We start from the raw sequence: 20,921 nt of genomic DNA on the forward strand, positions 1-20,921 counted from the left end.
AATTTGAAAGCTTATGCAATGCAAGCAAGCACATGAATATGCACATATCAAATGCAATCAATCAAAGTTCATGAGCTTGCTCCCCCTACTTGTGTGCTTCTCTTGTCCAAGAATTTTGATCCATCTCTTTTCTTCAATATTGCTTCCTCTTTGTCCATGTCCATGTCCAACCTCTACTTGCTTTGAGCATTTATATCTTATCTCTCCCCTTGTACAATCTTAATCTCTCCCCCCTATAAAGGCTTTCATATCTTTGTACAATCTCTCCCCCTTTGTCATCAATTTCCATAAAAGGTGTGCTTCTCATTGATGCAAAGGTATACATTTGGGGTAGATGGTTGAGGCTTGAATCTTGCATTTTTATGGACATCTTCATGATTGTTGGAATGACACTACTTGTAACTTGTATCACTTGTATCTTGTGTAGGGCTTCTTGAAATACCACACATAGAATCTTTTCTTGATACCAATTTGTGGTATATCTCCCCCTATATGATAGCATGGGTCATCCATTTGATACACTTGAGCTCTTGTAGGTGAGGGATGCATTCTTCATTTGATGATCACTTAAAGTTGAGGATCACTTGTGGAACCATCATTTTGCATGATTGATATTATGTATAGATGTGATATCACTTGAAAGAATCTTCTAGTATGGAACCACTTGTTTGATTTATCAATAAAGACCATTTCTTGAACATTTGCTATCTTCATGAGTACCACTTATAGGATATCACTTGTGAGTTGATCTAGACATTATTTGTAGATTCTTGATAAAATACTTGAGTCTAGATACCATTTGAAACATACAAACTAGATATCCATTTGCATTGTTGTCTTGTGCTTGTACTCTTATCACTATCATGAGCTTCTATGATTGACTTGAACTAAATTGATTTGCCTAAGCTTCCAAGTCCGGTTTGAACCAATGACAAGCTTCTTCACACCTCTTGCAAGGGTTATCTTGCCAATGTTGTACTTGTCACTTGTTAGCAATCCAAATTGAGTCAAGTACTTGGGTTTACTAGCTCATGAACAAATTCATGTACTAACCACTAGATCAAGTAATCATTCAAACAATAGTGGTAGGCTATGAATTTAAGCATTTCATTTGTTATGCATGATCCTATGAAGCATGTACTATATGCACTAACCGCATACTAGTAAGGGATGAAATGATCATGCACATTACAATGATACCTTTGCTATGTTGGAGTAGAGGATAGTCACATAGATTCCAATTCATTACTCCAATAGCAATGTGAAGTCCAATTATAAGCTTGGTGAAGACCAATAGATACCATGTTGAATTCATTCTTCACCCATATGAAATGAATACCACTTATGATCAAGTGCACTTTCTTGTTGTGGTTGGCTTGCTTTATCTTTTGATCTTTGCTTGCATGAGAGCATCAATTTGAGAATACCACTTGAAATATCATGACTAGCTCTCTTTTGGGTGTTAGCTTGCTTTTCTTGATCAACCCTTTTGATTGCTTCAACTAAGCATCTCAAATGTTCCTCGGATCACCACTTCCATGTTAGCCTTCCAAGTACCACACTTGGTTCACCTACACATAGGCGGCAAGCCCCTACACTAGGGAGAAGTGACCTCTCTCCAAGAATCATTCTTGATACTCACTTGAAATGACTTGATTAGATTGATCCAAGTGATGGACTTAACTTGGTGAGTAACCTTGATTCCTTCTTTAAGTCCTTTTCTTTCTTCTTGTTTAAGTCCTTTTCTTTCTACCAAATGATTTCCAATAGTCACTAGAACTTAAACTTCAACTTCATCTTGAGTTTGATCTTGATCTTCCAATTTGAGTACCAAATATATGCAAAGTACACTCCACAATCAAATGGCCTTGTACTCATATCTTGTCATGCTTCTAGATCATCTCAAAACCAAACTTAGGTACCTCAAACACTTGTAAACATGTTTCCAACTTGAGGACCTTTCAATCAAAGTGACTCTAGATCAATCCAACATTTGTCACTTTTCTGATAGATTTTGTACCCTTCAAAGAAATAAGCATATCTCCCAAAGTACAAATCCAAATACCACGAAATTTGGTGGAAGATGTTCTTTACTAAGTTATATAGCAGCTGTAAAAATTTGAGCTTCATTTGACTTCTAGATTGCTGCCATATATCAATTCTTCCACCACTGCTACATGCTGAAAACTGCTGCACTATAGTTGACAAGATCCACTCCAAAACCAAAGCATTTCTTATCCAATTCTCATGAAAATTGTACAGCATCTTATACCATAAGTCTAGAGCATGTACACCAATTTTTATGCCAATCCAATAGGTTTTGATTACTCAAATATGGCTAAGATCACAGCTAGCTCAGATTCTCAATTATAGGACAGATTTCAACAATTGAGCTATACTTCATCAAATGTGAATCAAACTTGAAACTAACTTGTTTGAATACTTCTATAAGACATATATCCATTCAAACCACTTACTAAAAGTCATCTTATGAACTTATCCAATACAAATCAATCCAAACTTGATTACTAAGCAATTATCCATTCAATCAATTTATAGCAAGCAACATTGCATATTTATCCAATTCAATCAACTCATATGCACCCAAATGAAATGATCAATAAGAGATATACCTTGTTTAGCTAATGATCATCCAACTAGCAAGCTTCAACTCAAATATTTGCAAGCCATCAAATATATGCAATGAATCACCAATAACTTGAATTATAGCACTTGTATGTTGTAGCACATTTGGACTCTATTCAATTTGTCATGGCATTGGGATAATGATCATCACTTAGCAATACTTGGCTCAACTACATGATCAACAAGATGAATATCATTTGAACCAAGCCTCCAATGCCGATGGTACCTATAAACAATCATCCACTTTTTGATGGTACCCAAACAATTTTGGGTCCTCTCAAGTTAGGAGCAACATACTTAGGCAACGCCTTAGTATGAGTAGCGGGATGTTTTGCAATAGCAACCATAGAGGTACCATCACCATCCTTTCTAAGCATATCATGATTATCAATTGAAATAGGCTTAGAAATTTTACCTAGGGGACATGAATGTGCCATGTGTCCCCTTTCCTGGCATGAGTAGCACTTTCTCTTTGCTTGAGCCTTCTCTTCTTTGCTCATGTGGTGCTTCTCATTGCCTTGCCTCTCATGGATTGCTTGAGCCTTCTTCTCAAGCTTGGTAGGACACTTAGAGGCAAAGTGTCCCACACTTCCACACTTGAAGCACTTGATGTGAGCATAATCTTTCTTCTCATCTTCATTCTTACTCATCATCTTGGCATCTTGAGTTTGCATTGGATGCCTTGCCTTTCCACCCCTTCTTGCTTTCTTCTTCTTTATCATCAAATCACCACCATCTTCATAGTTGATCTTGATTTGAACTTGGGGTGTCTTCTCTTGCTCAACTTGTGGCTTTGGTTGAGGCTTCACTTGTTGCTTCACCAATTGCTTGGTTGGGCACATTGAGGTAAGATGACCCCAAGTGCGGCACTTGAAGCACTTGACATGCTTTAGCCTCTCTTCTTCTTTTATATTCTTGAGCTTCTCAATGTTAGGGCAACCATTTGCAAGGTGTCCCGCTTCATGACACCGGTAGCACATGGTGTGAGAAAGCTTTCTTTGTTGTACCTTCTTCATCTTTCTTTCTCTCTTTCTTTCACCCTTTGTCATCTTCTTCTTGAAGCCAAGGCCACACTTGTCACCATAGTTTCTTTGAGTCTTAAACATGTACTCAAAGGTGACTTGAGAGTTGTAGCACCTCTCTAACTTGTTCCTCAATTTCCTCACTTGTTCATTTAGCTTATTGTTCTCCTTCAAAAGGTTAGTCTCACAAGACATAGAAGTAGAACAAGCATCTATATGTGAAGAGCATGGCATATCTAATAAATCATCACAAGAGGTGGATACATGCTTCTTGCCTACATCACAAGGGTTAGCAATAATATGTGATTGATCAATTGACCCATGTGATGAGCTCTCACTAGTTTTAGTTTTTCCATTAGAAATCTCCTTAGTGAGAAAAGCATGGTCTTGTACCAAGTTATCATGAGCAACACTAAGTTCCTCATGAGCCAATTTTAGCTCCTCATGTGAACAAGTAGTAACATAAAGTAGATGCTTTTGTTGTTCACATGTGTTCTTTAGAAAAGAGTTTTCATTTTTCAATTTCTCGGTTTTAGCCATCTCTTTTTCTAAAGCTTTGATCATGCAACCATATCTATCTAGAAGCTCCTCATATGAATCAAGATCAATCACATTTGCATTAGATACCTTAGTGTCACCTTGTGACATGAAGCAATGTGATGTAGTTAGAGAGCTTGAAGAAACATCACTCTCATAGCCCGAGCATGATCCATCATTATCACCATCAAGTGTGCATGGAGTAGCATCATCATTGGCAACACTTGTGGCGTCATCATCAACCTTGTCAAGTGAACTTGTAGTGGATCGATCATCATCATCACTTGACCATGAGGTGGAGCAATCTTCCACAATCACCAAATTATGGTCATGCTCAACACACTCATGTGCCTCCATCTTGGGCTCATCATCATCATTGGAGACCGTCCCATATTTCTCATTGAGATAACTCCAAATCTTATGGGTAGTCTTCATGTCAATGATCTCTCCAAATATACAATCATGCAAAGATCTATACATGATGTTAGTAGCTTGGATATCGAGATCTAGGCATTTCTCTTGTGCTTGGGTTAGATTATCTTCATCCAACACAAGAGAAAAGCCTACATCTACCATCCACCACATTTGAGGGCAAATAAACTTAAAATTGCATATCATCTAATTTTTCCATCGTGTAAAGTGTGTGCCATAAAAAATGTGTGGACAATCAACATCTAGCCCATAAGCCGCCATCCTCTCAGGTTAGTGAAGACCACAAATGAGAGACCGAGCTCTGATACCAATTGAAAGGGTCGAGATGGCGACTAGAGGGGGGATGAATAGTCCTTTTTAAAACTTAATCACGTTGGCTAACCGAAACAAGTGCGGAATTAAAACTATCGGTCTAGCCAAGACTACACCCCTCTATCTATGTTCACTAGCACCTTGCAATGATACTAATCAAGCAACAAAGGTGACGGGCTAGCTAGAGCTCTCCTAACCAATTCTAGAAGCAAGGTCACACAAACCTATGCCACTAGTACTTTAAGCTACAAGGGAGCTCCTACACATGCTAGTAAGCAAAAGCACAAAGCCACCTAAGCTCACTAGCAATGCTCGATAACAAGGCAACCAATGCCAAATTAGAGAGCACAATTACTTAGCTACACAAACTAAGCAATGTGACTAACAAGGTTACACAAACCAAATTAGCCACGCAAGAGAGCTACTTCTATGATACACAAGCAAGATGGTAACTAGCAAGCTACACAAGCTAACTAATTACAAAAGCAACAACACAAGCTCAATGTATATGAAAGTAATCGCAAGCTTGTGTAACGGGGAAGCAAACCAATGGGAAGAACAAGGTTGACACGATGATTTTTCTCTCGTGGTTCATGTGTTTGCCAACACGCTAGTCCCCATTGTGTCGACCGCTCACTTGGTGGTTCAGCGGCTAATTGGCATCACCCGCCAAGCCCGCACATCGGGTGCCACAAGAACCTACCCCAGAAGTGAGGGTAGCTCAATGACATGCTTTACTAAAGTTGCTCTTCGCGGCTCCCGTGGGGTGAGCACAATGCCCCTCACAAAGCACTTCTCCAGAGCGCCGCACAAGCTTCTTGCAGGCTTCGACAGAGACCACCACCAAGCCATCTAGGAGGTGGCAACCTCCAAGAGTAACAAGCACCACTAGCTTGCAACTCAATCACCTAGTGCCACTCAATGCAACCTCATGATGCAATCGCACTAGAATCGTTCACGCACACAATCGGATGATCACTATCAAGTATGTGTGAGATGGAGGGCTCCTAAGCACTCTCAAGCATGGACACAAAGTCCCCTAAGGTGCTCAGCACTAGCCATGGCCAAAGGCCACTTCTATTTATAGCCCCAAGGGCTAAACTAGCCGTTACCCCTTCACTGGGCAAAAATTGGGCCGACCAGACGCTTCGGTCGTGTTGACTGGACGCTGGACCTCAGCGTCCGGTCGCCCGATGACAGCCACATGTCACCTGCATTCAACGACATTCTTCCAATCTCAATGGTCATCTTTTGACTGGACGTAGCAGCTTCAACTGACCAGACGCTGGACCCTCAGGTCTGGTCATTTACAGTAAGGTACCGACCCCGACCAGACGTGTCTGGTCAAACATGATCGGACGTAGCCCCAGCGTCCAGTCACTCTCCAATGATACTGCTTCATCCGACAATAGGATCGGACACTGCCTCCATCATCCGGTCACTTTCAGAGCCAGTGTCTGGTCGACTGATCGACACTGCATGCTGACTGCCACCACTGATCGAACACTGAGCCTTAGCGTCCGGTCACTGCGTGACTAGAGTCCGGTCTACTCTGTGGGACCTTTCTCATCTCCGTTTCTTCACCGAGTTGATCCATATCAACTCCAACTTCATCTCCTTTGTAAACATGCCAACACCACCAAGTGTACAGCACCATGTGTATGTGTGTTAGCTTTTCACAATCATTTTCAAAGGATTTGCCACTCAACTTGCCATGCCACTCAATCCTAGCGATGATGCAAAGTTAGATCACTCGAGTGGCACTTAGATGACTAATATACAAACAAGTTTGCCCCTCTTAATAGTACAACCATCTATCCTAAACCCAGTCATAAACTTCTCTACACACCTATGACCGGTGAAATGAAATGCCCTAGGTTATACCTTTGCCTTGTGCATTCCATTCCATCTCCTCCAATGTTGATGCAATACATGCACCAACATGATCAACAATGATATGATCCACTTCATATCATCATGTGATCATATTGGTTCATCGATCTTGACTTCACTTGCTTTTCACCGTTGCCTTCGTCCATCAGCACCAAGTCTTGCTCAAGCTTCACCGCCACACGGTCCATCGCTCCAAAGCCTCCGACTTGCCCTTCACGCTTGCAATCGGTCCATCAAGCCAAGTCTTGTCTTGATCTTCTCCACCTTGATCACATGACTCAATGTCATGTCTCATGTGCAATGAGCTCCTTCATCATCACATGTGTGAGCTTTGCAACATCTCCAAGCCATTTTCACCTTCATGGCATATGTTGCTCACACACATGTACCTATGGACTAATCACTTGTGTATCTCACATAAACACAATTAGTCCAACTAGGTTGTCACTCAATTACCAAAACCACACAAGGACCTTTTAATGTCCCCAATAGAGTACTGTATAAAGTCACATCATTTGAACAAATATAACATCCTACACAAAAATGACAAGCCAGCAGGGCTTAAAATAGCCTAAATAGGAAATCCAAGTGAAAAGTGTCAAGCAATAGATTTTATAATTTTCTTAGGTTCATTACAACACAAGAACACTGCACAAAAAGTTTCATGCTCAAAGGATACATATTTTTATCATGAAAAATATCACAAGGATATAGGGTTACTTCTAAAGAAATTTGTAACTAAATTATTAAGCATGCACTAGACTTGGAATTTTTATCATAGCTTAAGCATATCCAGAATAACCCACTATAAAAATTTCACAATTAATGGAGCACTACAACTCTAGATATGAAATTCACAAGTTTCTACACATATAAAAAGCACCTTTGTAGATTTATTTAATTCTCAAATTAAATTCATAGAACATGTTCACTTTATAATTTTACCACATTCTACACTTCATAATCAACCCAACAAAATTTGGGTGACCTCAATTGGACATTTCAAACCCTAGATATCATTTTCCAAAATAGCATACAAATCAGGAAAGAAATACACAAAATCAAGCACTGTTGTCACAGACATTCGGGACCCACACGTCAGTGGACCCCACTGGTCAGTCACACGGAGACAGGGGTGGTGGTTTGACCGGCTCTAGCTCACCAACAGTGAACTCTCTAGCAAAACCAAGCCCACAGTGATGATCCTCACTCTCTCCCGCATTGATTCATGTAGGTAGTTAGCACGGAGGTGCACTGGAGGTGGCTCGTCGCCGGCCATGGCGGCATGGCAGCGCAGCACGGCGGTGTGCCGACCGTCTCCGGCCATGGCTAGACCAGACGAGAGGCGCTACAGCATCATGGTGCTTGGGTGAATCTATCTATGCTACTCTAGGGTTAGGAGATGTGCTCGGGAAGCCTAGCCACGGGAATGTCTGCATAGTGGCGAAGCTCACTCCGATGAGGCTCACATGCCAACGACGACCGAGCGATATCAGGTAGGCGAGGTAGGGTTAGAGCAACTACGAGGCACAAGGAAGACAATGCGGAGGAAAGGGGGCATGAAGGAGCGGTGGTCTGCTTGGGCCACGGCGAGCTCGTGCTCTAGTGAGGCACTAGACATGGCGGCGGGGACGGGATTGGCCAAAGGGCCCTCACCTATCCAAGGACAAGACTATGAAGGGTTCGAGAGAGTAGAGCAGTGCAAGGCACTTCTATGCGCGCAAGCAATTGCTTAGCGGCTGGCTAGCGAAGGAGCTACGTGATGGTGACCCACTCGGTAGCAATGGCGGAGGCACGACACTTGGCTTTGAGTGGCACAGACGACACGAATGAGCGCGAGCGAGGTGAGTAAGTGAGCCAGCAGGTGCATGGCGTCATTGTGTCTGCAATGGCCTAACCGGTGGGGGCAGCGCCAACATATGGCCTCCAAATGGCGCACATGGCCTGAGCTCTATCGACCAGGATGATCATCAGGTGCAGCATCATTCGACAGTCATCGAGTTTTCTTCCCTTCCTAAATCCTAAACCACGGTGAATTAGCAAGAGATCCATTAATCAAAGTGGTAGAGCTACAGGTAAGCTCCAACATTGTCAATATCAACTTCATCTAAAACTCCATGGTTTTCAAACTATTAAGGACCAAAGTAGCCTGCCCTACAACTGAAACTCAATGCAAGACTTAGAAAATTTTCTAAGTGTTGAATCAGCACCCAAATCTGAATTGTGGGACATGTTTGAGACTGTTCCACACATTTTCTTGACTTGGACTCTAAACAAAGTTTGTTCCATATATAATTTTCTACAACTTTGCTTTAGGTTGCCTAGCCATGCAAAGCTTCTAGCTTGTAGTTCATAAAAGGTCAAACAAATTGGTTCCCTAGGTCAAACTAAACACATCATGACTTAGGGGCTTGATTAGGTGAAATGTTCTACACAAACATTATTCCATTAGGCATCCTAAGTATAGCTAAGGTATTTTAGTTACCAACATCACCCACTTGCACTCAATCACACATGATCCTAGGCATACATATAAGAAAACCATAAAATACAAGTCATGTTTCACATGTTTTAATTGCACATTTCATATGAAAATGCTTATGCTTGAATGAATGATGCTTATGCTCATGCAATGCAAGTGTAGTTATGCAAACCTAACACCTAGGGTGTTACAGCCATCCCCCTTATAAAAATCTTGCCCTAAGATTTGAAAAGCGATCCATTTTGAATAGAAGGTAGGGTATACATCCTTCAAATAATCTTTTCGTTCCCACGTTGCATCGCTCTCACTACCCTGATTACTCCACATAACCTTGTAAAACTTGACCACATGGTTCTGGGTTACTCTCTCTCTCTTGTATCAATAACCTGCACTGGCCTTTCTTCATAGGATAAATCTGATTTCAACTTGATATTTCTAAGTGAAACTTTTTCTTCGGGGACGTGGAGATATTTCTTCAATTGAGAGACATGAAAAACATTGAAGATAGCTTTCATCTCATAAGGTAACTCTATCTTGTAGGCTACATTCCCACTCTTCTCTATGATCGGATATGGGCCTACATACCTAGGTGCAAGCTTCCTCTTTACTCCGAACCATTGCACACCTTTCATCGGTGATACTTTTAGATAAATGTGATCACCCACTTCAAATTCAATGAGCTTCCTTCTTTTATCCGCATAGCTTTTCTACCTAGCCTGAGCGGCTTCCATATGTTTTTGGATAGCATGGACTTGTTGTTCTGCCTCTTCAACAAACTCAATGCCATAGTATCTCCTTTCTCTAGATTCAACCCAGTTCAAAGGAGTTCTACACTTGCGACCATACAACGCTTCGAATGGAGCCATCTTGATACTTTCTTGATAACTATTACTATAGGAAAATTCAGCCAAGGGTAACCATTTATCCCATGAACCTTTGGAAGATATGACACAAGCTCTTAACATGTCTTCCAATATTTGATTCACCCGCTCCGTCTGTCTAGAGGTCTGTGGATGATAAGCAGAACTTCTAACTAAGTTGGTGCCTAACATCTTGTGCAAATGTTCCCAAAAACGAGTGGTGAACTAAGGTCCTCTATCAGATACAATGGTTCTAGGAACACCATGGAGGTGTATTATCTAATTAAAATATAACTCAGCATAGTCACTGGGTCAATAGTCAATTCTAACTGGTATGAAATGAGCAGACTTGGTTAAACGATCCACTATTACCCATATAGAATTAAAATTCTTTTGGGTAGGGGGAAGTCCAATAATGAAATCCATACTATTTTCTTCCCATTTCCATCTAGGAATAGACAATGGTTGAAGAAGTCCAGCAGGCTTCAAGTGGATTGCTTTCACTCTACAACAATTGTCACACCTTGCAACATAAGCTATGATTTCTTTCTTCATCTTGGTCCACCAAAAGTGAGGTTTCAAATCTTGATACATTTTGCTACTTCCTGGGTGAATAGATAACTTGGATGAGTGAGCTTCTTTTAAGATTTGGTCTCTAAACTCTTTGTCTATTGGTACTACAAGTCTATCCTAAAACCACAGGACACCCTTCTCATCAACTCTGAAGTGTTTTGTTTCTTGCTCTTTCATCTTCCTTTTTATGTGTAACATGCCCACATCGGTCTTCTAAAGCTTGATGATTTTACTTTCAAGAGAGCAACTAAGAGTAATACTATGCAACACAGCAAGATGTAACAGATGTGCCAAATGATAATCTTCTTCCAAGAGAGAATTGCAATGAGATTTTCTACTCAAAGCATCGGCAACAACATTTGCTTTGCCCGGATGATAATAAAATTCTAAGTTATGATCTTTGATCAACTCTAGCCATCTTCTCTATCTCATGTTCAATTCTAGTTGATTGAAGATATACTTGAGACATTTATGATCGGTATATATATGACACACGTTACCGAGCAGGTAATGCCTCCAAATCTTCAAAGCATGAACAACAACAGCTAACTCAAGATCATGAGTTGGATAATTAGCTTCATGCTTCCTTAGTTGATGCGAGGCATAAGCAATAACCCAACCTTCCTGCATAAGAACACATCCTAAACCGATACCTGATGCATCACAAAACACATCAAAAGGTTTCTCGATATCAGGTTGTGCCAAAATAGGAGCTGAGGTCAACAAATTCCGCAAAGTGCAAAAAGCAGTCTCACACTCTGGAGTCCAAACAAACTTTACATCTTTTTGAAGCAACCTGATCATGGGCTTGGCTATCTTAGAGAAATTTGGGATGAAGCGACAATAATAGCCAACCAAATCAAGGAAACTTCTAACCTCATGCACTGAAGTTGGTGCTTTCCAATTCAAGACTTCTTGCACCTTAGTCGGATCAACCGAAATCCCTTCATTAGACAACACATGACCCAAGAAAGGTACTTTCTTTAGCCAAAACTCACATTTACTAAACTTGGCATAAAGCTTATGTTCTTGTAGTCTGGATAAAACAATTCTCAGATGCTCGGCATGTTCTTCAGCATTCATGGAAAAGATCAAGATGTCATCAATGAAGACAACTACAAACTTGTCTAGTTCCTCCATGAATACTGAATTCATCAGATATACGAAATATGTCAGAGCGTTGGTCAAACCAAAAGGCATAACTAGATACTCGTACAACCCATATATGGTGGAAAAAGAGGTCTTAGGCACGTCTTCTGGTCAAATTTTTATCTGATGATAACCAGATCTCAAATCAATTTTGGAGAATGCCTTTGCGTTAGACAACTGATCAAACAAAATATCAATGCGGGGCAATGGGTACTTCTTCTTGATTGTCACCGCATTGAGTGGACGATAATCCACACACATGCGCAATGACTTGTCCTTCTTCTTCACAAATATAGCAGGACAATTCTAGGGAGAAGCACTGGGTTGGATAAGACCCTTTTCTAATAGATCTTGTAACTGAACTTTAAGCTCTACTATCTCATTGGGTGGCATCCTACAAGGCCTTCTAGAAATAGGTGCAGTACCCGGCACTAACTCGATCTTGAACTCTATATCACGATTCGGTGGCAAACCAGGTAAATCATTAGGAAATACATCTAGAAATTCACAAACTACCAGAACGTCCTCAATTCTCAGGGTCTAGATAGCATTGGCGGTGTGATGGAGGTCTAGGTCTCTAGGAAGTGGCACTAGGAAAGCCTCATTGCTTATAGGATCCCTCAACATAACAACCCTAGTGGAAGTATCGATGAGCACTACATGACCACTCATCCACTTCATCCCCAAGATTACATCTATACCTAAACCTGGCAAAACTACTAGATCGGCCATATACACTCATCCCTCTATTTCGATACTCACAGCCAACACTATTTGATTGGTAGAAATATTACTTCCAGCTGCACTAATGTAATAACTACCCATAGATAGTGTAATTACCTTCTGATTGTACTTTGATGCAAAAGCTGGACTCATGAATGAATGCGAAGCACCGAAATCAAATAGTACAACTACATGATGTTGATTCACAAGAAACTTACCCGCAGTGACCACCTCTCCTGAGGGTATCTCTATCACGTTGGTGTAGTTGACATGACCTTGACGAGCACCAGAATTCCCCTGCTTTCGATTATTCTTCTGAGGATAAGGACAATTCTTGGACCAATGACCTATCCTACCACAATTCCAGCAGGGCTTGTTAGCTAGCAGAACAAAAGAATTCATGGGTCCTATGGTGCCTTTTGGAAGAGGAACAGTAAAGGCCTTCTTGAAGCCAGTCTTTGCCTGATTCTTTTTTGAGGCAGTCGGTACCTAATAGCTATAGCCAGTGGGCAAAACTGAGTCTTAGCCACTAGAGCTTTAGCCTGAGAGGCACTTGCCTCAAAGGCCCTCTTGCGATTTTTAGAGGCTGCATAGACATTATTGTTGTTCTCTTAAGTGAGAGCATCACTCACAAACTCATTGAAAGTAGTACTCTTGTTGTTCCCCATGGACTTCATTAGTTTGGGACTAAGCCCTCTCTTGAAGCTAGCAATTCTCTTTGCTTCTGAATCAACAAATTCTAGGGCATACCTTGCTAAATGATTGAATGCATGAAGAAATTCAGTAAGAGTCTTGGTACCTTGCCCAGCTTCATAAACTCATTGTGCTTTATGGCCATCAAACTAGGAGGAATATAATGACTCTTAAAAGCCTCCTAGAATTGATTCCAAGTGATCTAGGCATTCTCAGGTAAGGTGGACCTATAATGATGCCACCATATACCCGCTAGTCCTTGTAGCTGATGCGAAGCATACTCCACCTTCATCTGTTCTATTAATCTAGGCAAATGAAACTTGTGCTCTAGCGTGTTCAACCACTCTTCTATCTGGAGTGGCTCTTTAGCTTCTTTGAAGACTAGCGGCTTGGTATCTTGGAACTCTTTAAAATCACTATACTGATTCAGCTCTGGTCCCTGATGTTGATTGTGACCCTATGCTTGATGCTGGCTAGGGTACGCATGGCGTCCCCCAAAGCCCGCTGACCTTCCACAAGCATGGCCAACAGATCAGATGGTATGGGCGGTGGTGGATGTGGAAGATCATCATCACCACTACCCCCAACTCTACCTGAACGCAGATTGCATGACATCTGTAGAAGTGCAATTGTGAGTAATGATGGACGATGTCAGAAACATTACAGATGAATTATAGAATCATGACAAACTAAACTTATTGGAAAGAATAATTTCATACAATAAACAGAGACACAATAATTCATCCTCATAACATCGCCAATATTTTACTCTGCACATTCTCGCGATGCATACACTTACATGCCAATTTTTGCCAACATCCAAGCTGGACTTTTATTTAAAGCTCACATTCACATGGAGCCAACATGCAAGTTCCAGAGATTACATCTAAGTCACTAACTAAAATTAAGTTACATGTTCTTCCAGAAGAAAGCAAAAGATAAGAACTAGTGCATCTAGCTTAGTGCTACAACTAAACTACACATCTTCATCAGTGTTAGAATCGATCACTCCATCACCATCTTCATCCTCGACCGGATCGAGTTCCTCCTCTTCTTCATCTTCTTTAGCTTTAGGTACTGTGATGACATTGGCATCCATTTCCATGCCATCATCATCAGCGAAGATCACCTATGGTCCTCCCACCACAGGGTACACTAGAATAGGGTGAGGAATTGGATTGATCTAATTGTTGAGGCGGTGAACATCAATCTACAATTCTTCAATTTGGCGGAGGAGTTCATTCTCTCTAACTTTGGCTCAAATTTCAGCCATGACCCTAGCATTGTTCCTAGTTTGTGCCAGACGGATTACATCATCTCGCTCATGAGTCAACTGCATGATCTGATCATGGTTAGCATCTCTTTCTCTGACAGCACGTACAAATTGCTGCCTTCGAGCTTCCAAAGCACTCATAAGACCACCTATATCATTTTGAGCTATCCTAAGCTCATTGCCATACTTGAGAGCATGTTTCTTCCACTTGCGCCGTTCCTTCTATGCCTGCTGAAGGGCTATCAAGGCCCTAACATAAGTGCCCTAACGATCATGGAACATCTTTAGAACAACCATCATAGCACTCATGGCTGGTCCTGAGCTCTATGCCCATTCTGCCTTAGTCATAACCAAGGGATCATCCTCAAAGTTTAGCCAGACTGCCTCAAATGGGGCTACTCGAGCAATGGACTTAGCTAGTCCATTGATCAACTCATCACCAAACTCTTGAGAAATATCAACTAGCACTTCCAAAGCTGCCACCTGTGCCCCTTCCCAAGGGGTTTGTCCATCAGCTTCGATGCTCCAACCAAGCCACTGGGGTCTGTTTGCGTGAGGCGGGACAACCACCTCAACGTCATACCATAGCAACCTTCCTTCAGCCTCCACTTGCTTCCAAGTATAATGAGGCGGCTCTGCATATCCCACTGAATGTAGCACCCTCCACAACAGGGTTGGAGTGCCAAACACATGCAGGAATGTGCTGCTCCTGGGCGGTAGTGCGGCCATCTGTAGCAACATTGCAATTTGGGTGCGAGAGGATTATCTTATAGGATGAGAAATACATAACAGAATAATTAAAGATAAGGGAGGAAGTGATGCAGAATATAATGGCATGAGTGAACATGATGCATGCACGTTTTGTACGTCCTCATGAATCTTAGGAAAATTTTAAAATTATAGCAACATAGATGGTGGCATACATATGTTCTCTCATATACGTATCTAGTGAAGCTATATGTTGCGTTGTTAGTGTACCTGCTGACAAATTCATTGTAGCCCATCCCAACAAAAGAGAAATAAGCACACAATGAAAGCAGTAAACTAAGATACTCTCCATATATACATCCCTGGATATATATACTTCGGTATCCAAACCTATCCGATAGATATACCCACAATTAAGTACCTTCATATGTACATGTGTGCAACATGTAAATATTCCAGCAACCACAGCTAACTCTCCCCTAGACCGATATTTGGACGGTCATGCTCTCACAACTCACACTTACCAGGGCGTAGAGGCAATTGATCCATACATTACCACCCAAGCGGATGGCATCCATACAATAGCACGTCGTATGGATGACAAAATAAAATGCAAGCAATCCCCCCCCAAGATATTACTTAAATAAGCCATCTAAAAGTCCTTATTTGGGCATAGAGCATATGACCACTGGCACACTTAGATAAAATTTCAGATTTGAACACACCTATATATAAGTAGCTATAAGTTGTCAAAACTGATTTTTGCAAACAAAAACCTTTGTTTTAAATACACATATGACATATTTAATGTTGAATCTAGCTCCGATGCCAGCTGTAACAGAACCGACCAATTTATAAGAGTACAAGTACGAAAGCAATCACCAGAGTGATCAAACTTGTCACATTTGAACCCATATAAACCCGGTAGTCAACTGAAACCACAAAGGATTTCAAACCAACTTGCATACAACCAAGATCGTAGTGATTCAACATAACAAGCCACATGTTACATACATTTCACAAGTAGTTCACAAGTATCTCATATATCGGAGTTCACATAGTTATTACAACACGAGTTCACAAATAGAAAAACCAAAGTAGTTTAGGACCATCACACACACTTGGTTCAAATACAAGCCAGTTCCATAGTCATATCTAGCAAAAGCAATAGGATAAGATAACATAGAAGATCAGACACTTGATCTAGTCTTCATCCCCCATAGGGTGGAGACAATACTTGCAGTAGCCGTTATAAAGCACGTCATCTGCAACAAGAGGGAATAAACCCTGAGTACGAGAATGTACTCAGCTAGCCTTATCCAACATAAACCAAAAGTAAATGACACCAAGGAGTATGCAAGGCTTTATCGGTGGATCTTGCTTGACAACCATTTTGCATAAAAAGCTTTAATGATACAAGAGCATAACTTAAATTATTCATTAAGCAGCAAGTTATCAATATTAACCTGTCATCTAGATTAGCACCTGTACTAGAGCAAACAATTGATTAACTCCAAACATTAGTAACCATATCCGGTCTAATGTTGTAACATCATCATCATCATTATAACCATCAAGTTCAATTAAGTGTATCTATGTTGTCGCTGCTCAGTCAAGTTCTCACTATCCGAGAGAGACGGCGATTTGAATCGATTTCTACCCAGCTAGGGAATTATTCCTAACATAAACCCAATCAACCTGATCAGTGGTTGCCTCAGGTCACCTTTGGTACAACTCAGGAATAAATTTGCGGTTCCGAGCAGCGCCACACTCTTAGGGAGTCCACTCTGCCAAGTGGTCAATCTCACCTTTGGACTTACGCCAATAGCTCCCCGTACATCCTTACTACTACTAGAGTGCGCACTTTCACTTCCTGGCCCTCCAGCCTGAGTTGAGCTACTTGGCTTCATGGTCAGAACGAGTTATCCGGCCAACTAAGTGATAGGCATGCGTTCAACATGACATGAGGATGTACAGCGAATCGGTCCTTAAAAGACATAGACGGGGATAGATCCACATGCAAGACCTCTTTGTCTTGTTGCTTCTCTATCGACATCCCGCCCGGTCTCAATTCATTATTACCAAATGGTTATTTTCCATGATAGCAAATATAGCCAACTGTGACCAGATATCTTCCTAGATTGCAGGTGACAGGAAATCACCTGGCTTTACCGGTCTAAGCAAGGCTAAGCTTTGATTCGCTCCTAGACCTAATTAGGATTCAGGGTACGTGTACTGGATAAGGAATAGATATATATGCAACAAGAGTTTGCATCCAGTTCCTATCACTTAATGCATCAAACATATAAAGATACTCAAAGTAATCATTTTCAAAACATAGGAGACTTAGAATGCTCTAGGGCTTGCCTTTCAGAAAAGAGGATGGTTGGTGACCAGGACACTCAAGAACTTCTTCCTCGTTGGCTCCTTCTTCTAGGGCTTGCACCTCCATCTTTTGAGCTTGTTGTTGCTCCTTCGAAAGTCCTTGCTCGAATTTCAGAAGCGTGACTCCCTCCAAAACACCTATTGCATGCATATGCATAGCATAAGAGTCATGCATGCACAAGAGATGGAAGGTGATGATGAAATGTACATCCATATATAGATGAACACATGAATGACACAACGATACAAGATTAACATCTATTTTACTGAGTAGGTGCATATTTCTTTTAGAAAACAAGAACTACACACTCACCAAGCTCGAATAACCTAAGATAAAGTTGTTCATCTTCAGTAAGAGGTCTAGCACCTGCAACTAACAATTTATCTTAATTAGCCTAGCATCTAAATCATCACATCCACTCATATAAAGCAAACAACTCACTTATTGCACTCAGTAGTTTTCAGGCTGCACACAGTGTGACAGAACCACCCAATTTATATAAGATCAAGTATGGCTATCCCTGCTAACACGTTGACACGCGCATACTTTCACTTATATAAACCCGGTAGTCCGCCGAGTGTCACGCAGGACCTCGCTAAATCAACATCACAACCAAGATCGCGTGATTAAGCAAATACACATCACATACATAGAGTGACAACGGAAATAATATTACAATGAGTCATAATTAATAGTACAAGTTTGGGTTTCAAAACCGATTAGTGAAAACAACATTGCTTTCGAAGGATTTCATTAATATGAGTTCCAAATACATTGCTAGCATAAGTAACATCCTCAGACAAAAGCATGTAGATGAGAAGTGAATATAGAGTCACCGAGCCCACCGGTGGTTAGCCACCATCTTCAGCAGGCCAAAATCTCACCTGCAACATGGTGGGATAAACCCTGAGTACTCGAATGTACTTAGCTAGACTTACCCGTCATAAACTAGAAATAAAATTGACTCCAAGGAGTATGCAAGGCTTTATAAGTGGAGGTAGCTTGACAACATTTTGCATAAAAGCAATTGACTTAGTTGTACAATTATGATTCCTTTATCAAGTTAATTATAACTATCCATCTCTAGATTAGCAACTATCCTGTGCCAAACATGTGGTATATCTTTTTAGAGCATACAATAGTAACCATAGCAGGTGTAGTAATTCCATGTTTATCCGAACCATCACCTTCCATAATACAATTACTACGATGTTGGGACTAGCCAAGTTTCTCACTATCCGGGAGAGAAGGCGATTCAAATCGATTTCAACCAGCTAGGAATTTATTCCTAACACAAACCCAGGCAGACCCGATCAACGGTCACCTTAGGTCACCTTTGGTACAACTCAGGTACACATTTCGTGGGTCCGTACCACGCCGCACAATCTGGGACACCAGATGCCAGGACGTTCAGGCCTAGCCTGCCCTTAGGCTCAGTTTGATCGCCCCCCACAAGGAGCGCACAATAGAACGGGGCCCGGCCTGAGTTGAGCTACTCAGCTTCGTGGTCAGAACGAGTTATCCGACTAGCTAAGTGATAGGCATGCGTTCAATCTTGTCAGAAGCGCCAACAACGGTACGGTCCTTAATCGACACAGACAGAATCACATGAGTCAACCTACACATAGACTCCGCCCGGCCTCGATTTACTTTTACCCCATGGTTCTTTTCCACGATAGCAAATATAGCCAACCATGCGTCGGTATCCACCTATATCTCGCAGGTGACAGGAAATCACCCGACTTCTACCGGTCTAAGCATGGCTAAGCATATATTCAATCCTGGACCTACACAGGGTTAACGGTGTATATATCTGGACAAGGAATTTATATGCATCAAGTGGTTCCAATCAACTCTTATAACCTAATGCATCAATCATAAGAACTTTGAGTAATATTTTGTAAATTACTGGGAGACTTAGAATGCTTCAGGGCTTGCCTAGGATCCGACACAAGTCAGTTCAGTTAGCTTGCACCGACTTGGTGACATCTCCGGTCCTAGCACTTGCTTAGTCCTTCCATCTTTGGGATAGATCCACTAAACACCGTCTTCGGGTTTGACTCCACATCACATCCTTCACGTGGTTCATCTAACATACCTAAATGAGATGCAAGATGCATGTGTATGAATACATGGAAGTGCAATAGACAATGCATCGCATGTAGTAAGTAAGACAAGCACAAGGTTACGTTAACATGCACAAGCACTTCGCATTGCTTACTTTAAATATCACACAATTTATCATGCCACGATAGCAAAGAAGACGACAACACCAAGCATGACACAAGTTTCCCAAGATCTCAGGTACTCTAACTCAACCATCATCAAAGGTATGAGCCACACTTAGCAATATACAAGCAAACAACTATAATTGGAATCTGTCAATTTCTGGACATGCAAACAGCAGCTACAAGATTTAGCTATAACTAGAGTTACACAAATCCAAATGACTTGCAAGAAGACATTCTGGAAAGCTTATGAAAGTTTCTATAATTCATATTTAATCATCTTAGCATGATTCTCAAGTTAACTAAGTCAAATATACCCATTTACAGAAACTGATCCACAATTGACAGAGAGCAGCCATTTCTGAAACCCAACTTTAAACAGGCATAACTCACAAACCACAAGGCCAAATGACACCAAATTTTAACAGCACCTAGATACATGAATAATCTACGACTTTTGTATAAACAAGTTTCACAAAAAAGCAAATTATCATGAAGAACCTTGCTAAGTTCCCAGATCTGTCCATAAACCACATTTGCAAGAAAATAAATATTAACTTACGCTGCAAACACATAATTAGGCAAAACCAACTTTTCCAACATGTCACACATGACTAAAGAACACCAGAAAGCCTAGTGTTGATAACCAAATAAATTCTTTTAATGCATTTCTTAAATTATTTTAGATAACAAGGCGACTTAATGAACATATACCAAAAGTATACAATAAATTCTACAAAAATTACAGTAGCTCACATATCCTCTCAATAATCTACTGTACAAATTTCACTCCATTTGAATATGTATAGCAACCTCTATGAAAAAGACAAGTTTCTAAAGCAAGAAATCATGTGAGAGCAAGATAAACCAATAACTCACTCATGCAGCAACCAATGACCATAAAATTTTTACCACACAACAACAATCACCTTAGTAGCACTCCACAAAAATTTCACATTTATTTGAGCATAAAAACTACAGTTATGAAAAAGACAAGACATGGC

This window comes from Miscanthus floridulus, chromosome 7, assembly GCF_019320115.1.
Source record: "Miscanthus floridulus cultivar M001 chromosome 7, ASM1932011v1, whole genome shotgun sequence".
Lineage (NCBI taxonomy): Eukaryota > Viridiplantae > Streptophyta > Magnoliopsida > Poales > Poaceae > Miscanthus > Miscanthus floridulus.